This window comes from Equus caballus, chromosome 14 (genome assembly GCF_041296265.1).
Source record: "Equus caballus isolate H_3958 breed thoroughbred chromosome 14, TB-T2T, whole genome shotgun sequence".
Classification (NCBI taxonomy): domain Eukaryota; kingdom Metazoa; phylum Chordata; class Mammalia; order Perissodactyla; family Equidae; genus Equus; species Equus caballus.
The window spans coordinates 64,318,205-64,324,483 of NC_091697.1; the positions used below are offsets into that span (position 1 = coordinate 64,318,205).

The 6,279-nt window shown below is 39.7% G+C and overlaps 1 long non-coding RNA gene across 1 annotated transcript; it reads right to left on the bottom strand.

The window, feature by feature from the left end:
* Positions 1-514: 514 nt before the first annotated feature.
* On the bottom strand, positions 515-5,673 carry LOC138917566 (uncharacterized). Its single transcript, XR_011425749.1, has 3 exons — positions 5,260-5,673; positions 1,074-1,216; positions 515-772 (listed from the first exon to the last, which is right to left on the bottom strand). It is a non-coding gene; the product is annotated as an uncharacterized lncRNA (long non-coding RNA).
* Between the last annotated feature and the right edge of the window lie 606 nt (positions 5,674-6,279).

Consider the following 6,279-nt stretch of genomic DNA (forward strand, 5'->3'; position numbering starts at 1 on the left):
CAAAGTCACAGGATTTGAACCTAGATAATCTTCCTTTGGAGTCTGCACACAATGATTAAGTGTTCTGCCCTGCTCACAACATGTGCATACAGCACGGGCTCAATAAATATTGATGAATGGCTAAACGGAAGTGGGATTAGTCATAGCATAGGGTCTGAACAAGGTGGGACGGTAGTGGTAGACATGAATAAGGAGTGCTTTTTTTCTGTGATGAGAACTGGGTGGAAGTTAGAGGTAATATGAAAATGAACTAATTTAAGCACTTCCTACTTGTGGAGTAGACAGAGGGTAAGGGGGATGAGAATGGTTATTAGGATAGAAGCAGTAGGCAATCAGTGGACAATAGAATGTAATAAGAACAGTTGATAAGGAAATGGATAAAGATTTTGATTAGTGTTACCAAAACCAAAGCGGGTTTGCCTCCTGGCAAGTTAAATCAGACTCTCTGCCAGAAGTAGTTGTCTCATAAAGTAAAGTATATTTGCAGCAAATAGGAGACCATGCAGAATAATTTCCAAAATCATGGCCTCCCCAAACAAAGGGAAGCAAGGACCTTTTATTTGGGATGGGGAATGAATATTCAAAAGGGAGAAGTGGGCATTCACTTGCGCAGACTCAGTTGGAAACATGCTTCCGCAGACACTGCAGGTTATGGTAACAAGGCCTAAGCTCCTCCTGGAGAGATCTTAGCACTAAAAATAAGGCAAAGGCCATAGGCATAGCTCTTGTGGTGAGGCTTGGTCTGGTTCAGGGTGGTTGGTGATTGCATCTCCTTAACAAAACAAAAGGGGGGTAAAAAAACAATTTGGGAAAACAGTTAATTGCTCCCAAACCCACCCTTGAGTTCCTTAGGGCAATTAGCTGGTGACAGTAGGATGTTTTGAGGACTTTAGGGTTGAGCTTCTCTGGCAAATTAAGTGCCAGAGAAAAACAAGACAAGAATGTAGCCAGAGAATAAGGAAAATCTTCCTAATCAGGGAAACCAATGGCATATTAGTTAGAAATATACTTGGCTGCAAGCAACAGTATGTTAACAAAAATTAGCTTAAATGTTGGGATGTACTTTTCCTTACGTAACAAGATATCCAGAGTTTCACTGTTGATAGTGTTGGCTTATTTGCTCAAGGATGTCTTAGGATCTTTTTTCCTTTCTGCTTTGTCGTCTCAGAATGCTGGTTTTCATCTCTGTGCTTGTCTCACGGTCACAAGATGTCTGCTGCAGATCCAGCCATTACATCGCCATGGGAGACAGAAAGAAACAATGAAGAATAGAACCTGCTTCATCTGTCCTCTTTTATAAAGAAATCTTTTTATAACGCCACCTTTCTCAGTAAAGTTTGGTTCAGATCTCATTGGCTAGAAGCAGGTCCCAGGGTCAACTCTACCATGAATAGCTTATGCATTACCAGGGCATATATATTTCCCAGTTAAGATAGGACACTTAAATTCCACTTTATTTTGTCTCAAAACCTGCTGCGTGGTTGCCTATCAAGCGAGTTCTATAATCACAATGATTCACACCCAGAAATGTTCCAACATCATTTTTGGCCATCCTTTGTTGTTTTGCTATTATACGCCTCACGGCCTTGCTGCTGTCCTGGTTTGCCAATTTAAGTAATGTATCATTGAGTAGTTATAAGACACTTCTCTATGGAGCTTTAAGAGTTTTCAAAGATAATATTTATTGTGGCAACTCAGTGTGGTAATTTGGAACCGAAGTCCTGTTGGAGCTAGGAATGGAATCCAGATTCTCCAGCCTGAACTAGAACTGAGCGCACACTCTTATGGGAGACATCCCACAGTCTCTTTCTGTGGGATGAATTCTATCAAACCCCTCCTGTTCTGTGTGTGTGTATGTGTGTGTGTGTGAGAGAGAGAGAGAAATAAAGAGACAGACAGAGAGAAGGAGTGGGCCACATATAACATCTTTCTTAATAAGTTCAACTCTTGAGTGTCAATGTCAGATCCAAAGTTCTTTCCTCCCTTCCTGTCCTCCAATCACTATTGGTATTTCATGGATTCATGGTTGTGATTTTTGTATAGTGTCCATATTTACCATTGTCTTTAATTCTAGTATCAATTTCAATTAGATATTTCTGAAATTGGTTAGTTTGGTCCAAAATCATTCTAGCAATGTGTTTTTTTTTTTTTCTGGTTCTACAACTTTCAAGTTCATGAAGTTGATACAAAATGATCCAAATAAGAGCAGAAGCAAAATACTTTGAATTCTATAATCCTGGAAAATCAGGGTTTCCATTCTACCACAATTACGGATTAGTTCCCATCTCTTTACATTAAACACTTTCTTTCTTGTAAAAAGGTGTCACATTTGTAAGTGACTCTTCAGTCCCTTCCTGTTTTAGTACAGGAGTAAGATGACCACATTTAGAAAATTATTATAAAATAGTTACAACTATTTCATAGCTGCTTGCTGTTCTGTCTTCCCACCTGAAGCATTGGCTTCTTGTTGGCAAGCACTTCACAGTTTTTCTGTTTCCCACAACTCTCAGTTTGCACTTGTGTAAGCAAAGAGACAGATTGACAGGCCCCGGGGGGATAAAACTGCCTTCTGTCCTTAAATGTCTTTTGTTTTAGTCTGGGACCTGTGATAGACAAACATAAAAATGGTTCATATCACTCACCCATTTCTTCTGTTCTTGGGGAAGAGGGAACAACAATGTTAGATGCTTCCACTTAAGTCCTTCATTCCAAACTCTCCTGATTCTGCTGGGCTCCTGAACCATCAATTACACCATCTCTTTAGTATCTTCAATCTCTTCCTCCCTACTTACGCTTTTCTTTTAGACTACAAATGTTCTCGAATCTTTCTAATCCTAAAAATCCTTCCCCTGAATTTATCCTTCACTCTTTCCCATCACTGTCAATGTCTGTCACCACATTTACATGTTTCAATGACTTCTCACTCCTGTTATACCCTGCCTTTTGCTGGATTAACAACTGTCAACAAGAGGCTTGGATGGATGAAAAGGCCTGGCACAGACTCCACTTGGATAAATTTGTTCTAAAGAAAGAGAAAGAAGTCAGTGCCACTGGAATATGTGGCAAGACCAGAAATATTTACCAGCACAGACACAGGGCAAGCCTCTGGCTCCATATTATAAGAACACAATTACTGCTGCTGATGTCTATGGATGAGGGAAGGTCATATTAGATTTATGGGAAGTTTAACTGAACCCCCAGATCCAACATCGGGTAGCCTAACCTGAATCACCTCATGTGGACCAGGTTCATTTAGTCAACATCAGTTTCTCACTGGTATAGTAGGAATTCTAGAGAATGAAGTACATTCATACTCCAACAGTTATTCTCTGGACACTCAAAAATTAAAAGGCATACATTTGCACACCAAACTCACAGGGAGAACTTAAGGAGACTAGACCTTGAGTCCTTACAGCCACCCTGGGTTCTTTTATCAGAGCCCCATGAGGTATGTTATTTTAGGCTAAATAACCCAGATGTGCAGACGTGTTGCTGGGGAAGGAGGAAACCAAGGAGGAGATCAAGCCCCTTGGGAAGTGGCTGTCGTATTGTAACAGATGGCTGTCGAGTCATACAGCAGATTTAGGGGAGGATCTTTTGGAAAGGACAAGCAAAGTTAGAAACTGGGGTGCAATCGGAACACACATCATGAAAAGTTTAGCTTCTAGACTGCTTTTCCCTTGAACTGTGGGAGATTCAAAATCTTTTCTTCACATATTGTGTCTTGTTATTTTTTTGGACACTTCAGTAAAGCCTGATGTACAAGTATGACTTGTGGAATGGATAAGTGGGGAAGACACATAGAGGAGTCCAAGAGAGGTGGAGGACTCAGCGTTGTCATCAAATCCACGCCCTCCCTCTTTCCAGATACCCTCACTGAGGTGAAACTTCATGAGCAGAGCGAAATGAACACATGTCTCATTAGCATTGCTTTGGGTTTTGTGTGCCGCTCTCTCCTCTGCCAACGCGTGCTTCTAGGTATTCTACTTTATAGCCTTGGCCTGAAAGATCACCATCCTACTGACTCCCAAATCCTTACATTCAGTCCAGAGCTTATATTCGATCCAAGCTCAACTTGATCTTGCTCGTCTCCTCCTGGACGTACTCACTCAATCAGCTCCTGGCTGATTTCTTTACTTTCTCTCTATTACTCCACTGCCTTCCTCCCTAAAAACATTCATGTTTGCACAATAACTCAAGATAAACACAAGCTCTTTTTCTGCGTGTGTTTACAAATGTCACCAAATACTTTCAATTTCATCTCTACTATATTTTTCAGTTTTATTTCTTCCTCTGCATCTCACTCTCATACTGCCTCCATTCCCTCTCACTCGATTGATTCTTCCTGCCTCTGTTATCACCTCCCCAAGCCACTTTCCATCAACATTATATTTCTAACCCACAAATCAACTTAAATACAATAGAAAATAAAGTAAATACATAATAAAGTTTAGAATTTCTGTGTAGCATAGTATTTACTGAGTTTCACCAACCGGCCCATTTAGTTTCATCTTCTCTTCCTCTCCAATTCAGTAATGAGCCCTATATTCCAACACTCTGATATCTAGCTATTCTTTTAATATAATATATTCATTATTTTTTCTCCATGATTTTATGTATATTATTCCTTCTAACCAAAATACTGCTTCTTCCTTCCCCCTTTTCTCCAAATATCAAGTGCTTAATCATCCCACAAAATCAAATCCATATGTTATATCCTCAGGAAGAAGCCCCTGACTCTTACCATCAAACTTCCTCAGAAATGCCCTCCTTTTCCCCCAAGTGCTCTGTACACAGCTCTATGATAACATTTTTGGGGGATGATGTCTCAGGGGTTTTTTGACCTAGTTTTTTTGAGCTCAGGTTGTCTTTTAAAGCTGTGTCTCTATAACATAGCACAATATCTTGTACATAATAATTGCCTGATGTGTGTTGAGTAACCAAGGAGAGAGCAAATCTAGGGCCAAGTCCTGAAGTATGGTCAGTAAGAATGGAACTCAAATCACCGGTGGAGACATTTGTTGTCGAACAGAGAGAAATTGCCACCTAATTCAATCAGCAAGCATAATACACATGTATATAAGTGCTCTCTCCCTTAGGTAGTTTTTCACCAGCCCATTAGGATAGAGACAGAGAAAATCTCAACACATATCTCTAATTTTATTTAGGATTAATGTGCATTTTTCATTCCCACACAAGAACAGGATTTTTCCCTGAGGTTGCTGGTGTAAGCGTCAATGATATATTCATGACACTTACCTTCAGCAAGTAATGATTCATCTCCCTGGATCTCGCTGAGTCTGTAGCAGATCTGGAGAATTTTCTGAAGTTTCTTTTATGTCCAGCAAGACTGGCTGAGACTGGACATGAAAGCTGTCTAAATACTATAATCTATTCCCACCCCACGGAAATGCAGGCTTCACGCTCTCTCTGTTCACTGTCATGAATCATGATGCTGACAAGTAAGTCAGATTCATAACATTAAACACAAGCTGATAGGAATAACTTCTTCCTGTATCCATTGGGAAAGGGCATGGTGTTCTTCCATAGATCTGAGCTTCTCCTGCCAAGTAAATGTAAAATTAGAATAGAGCAGGGCCAGTTTCTATTTCATTTCCCTGGCATCAACAAGATTCATTTTTTGCCATGAGAAGTCCCTATCCTGTTTTCTTTAAAGCTGCTTGCTGCCTTCTGTAAATTCCATTGTGTCATTGCTCTAAAGTCTATTCATATTCTATTATTGGGTTGTTATTATCATGGCCTTTGTTATAATGAATAATAATACGCTGTAGCTACATGACATCTTTCTTCTTGGATCATCCTGCTCAGCCGCATAAAAGAAATTAATCAAGTTCCACCTTTAAGGAAAGCATTAAGCTATTTCATTGTAAAAGCGAATTGGCTTTGTTTGCTCTGTTACAATTGTGTGCAGTTTTCTAAAGAGGCATGTTAAAATATCAGGGGAAATTTTGCGTTGGCCGTTACTTAAACTGATTGACTAGTCTCCTCAAAATTTTTTAAAAAAATAGTGTTTTGAAATGCTAAGTATATGAGAAAAACAGATACATGCACCTGAAGCACAACAAAGAGATCAGTGCATACATTAAGTATGTAAATGTAAAGTTAGCCTTTTTCTCATGCAATACACATTTTTAAAGGTTTGTCAAGAACAGTACTGTACCTGGAAGTCTTGAGCTGGCAGTGGTTCTCTTGTTCTCCCTGCTCAGAATACCTGCAGGAGTCTATGCAGAAGCCATAGACAGGAAATGTTACTGACAA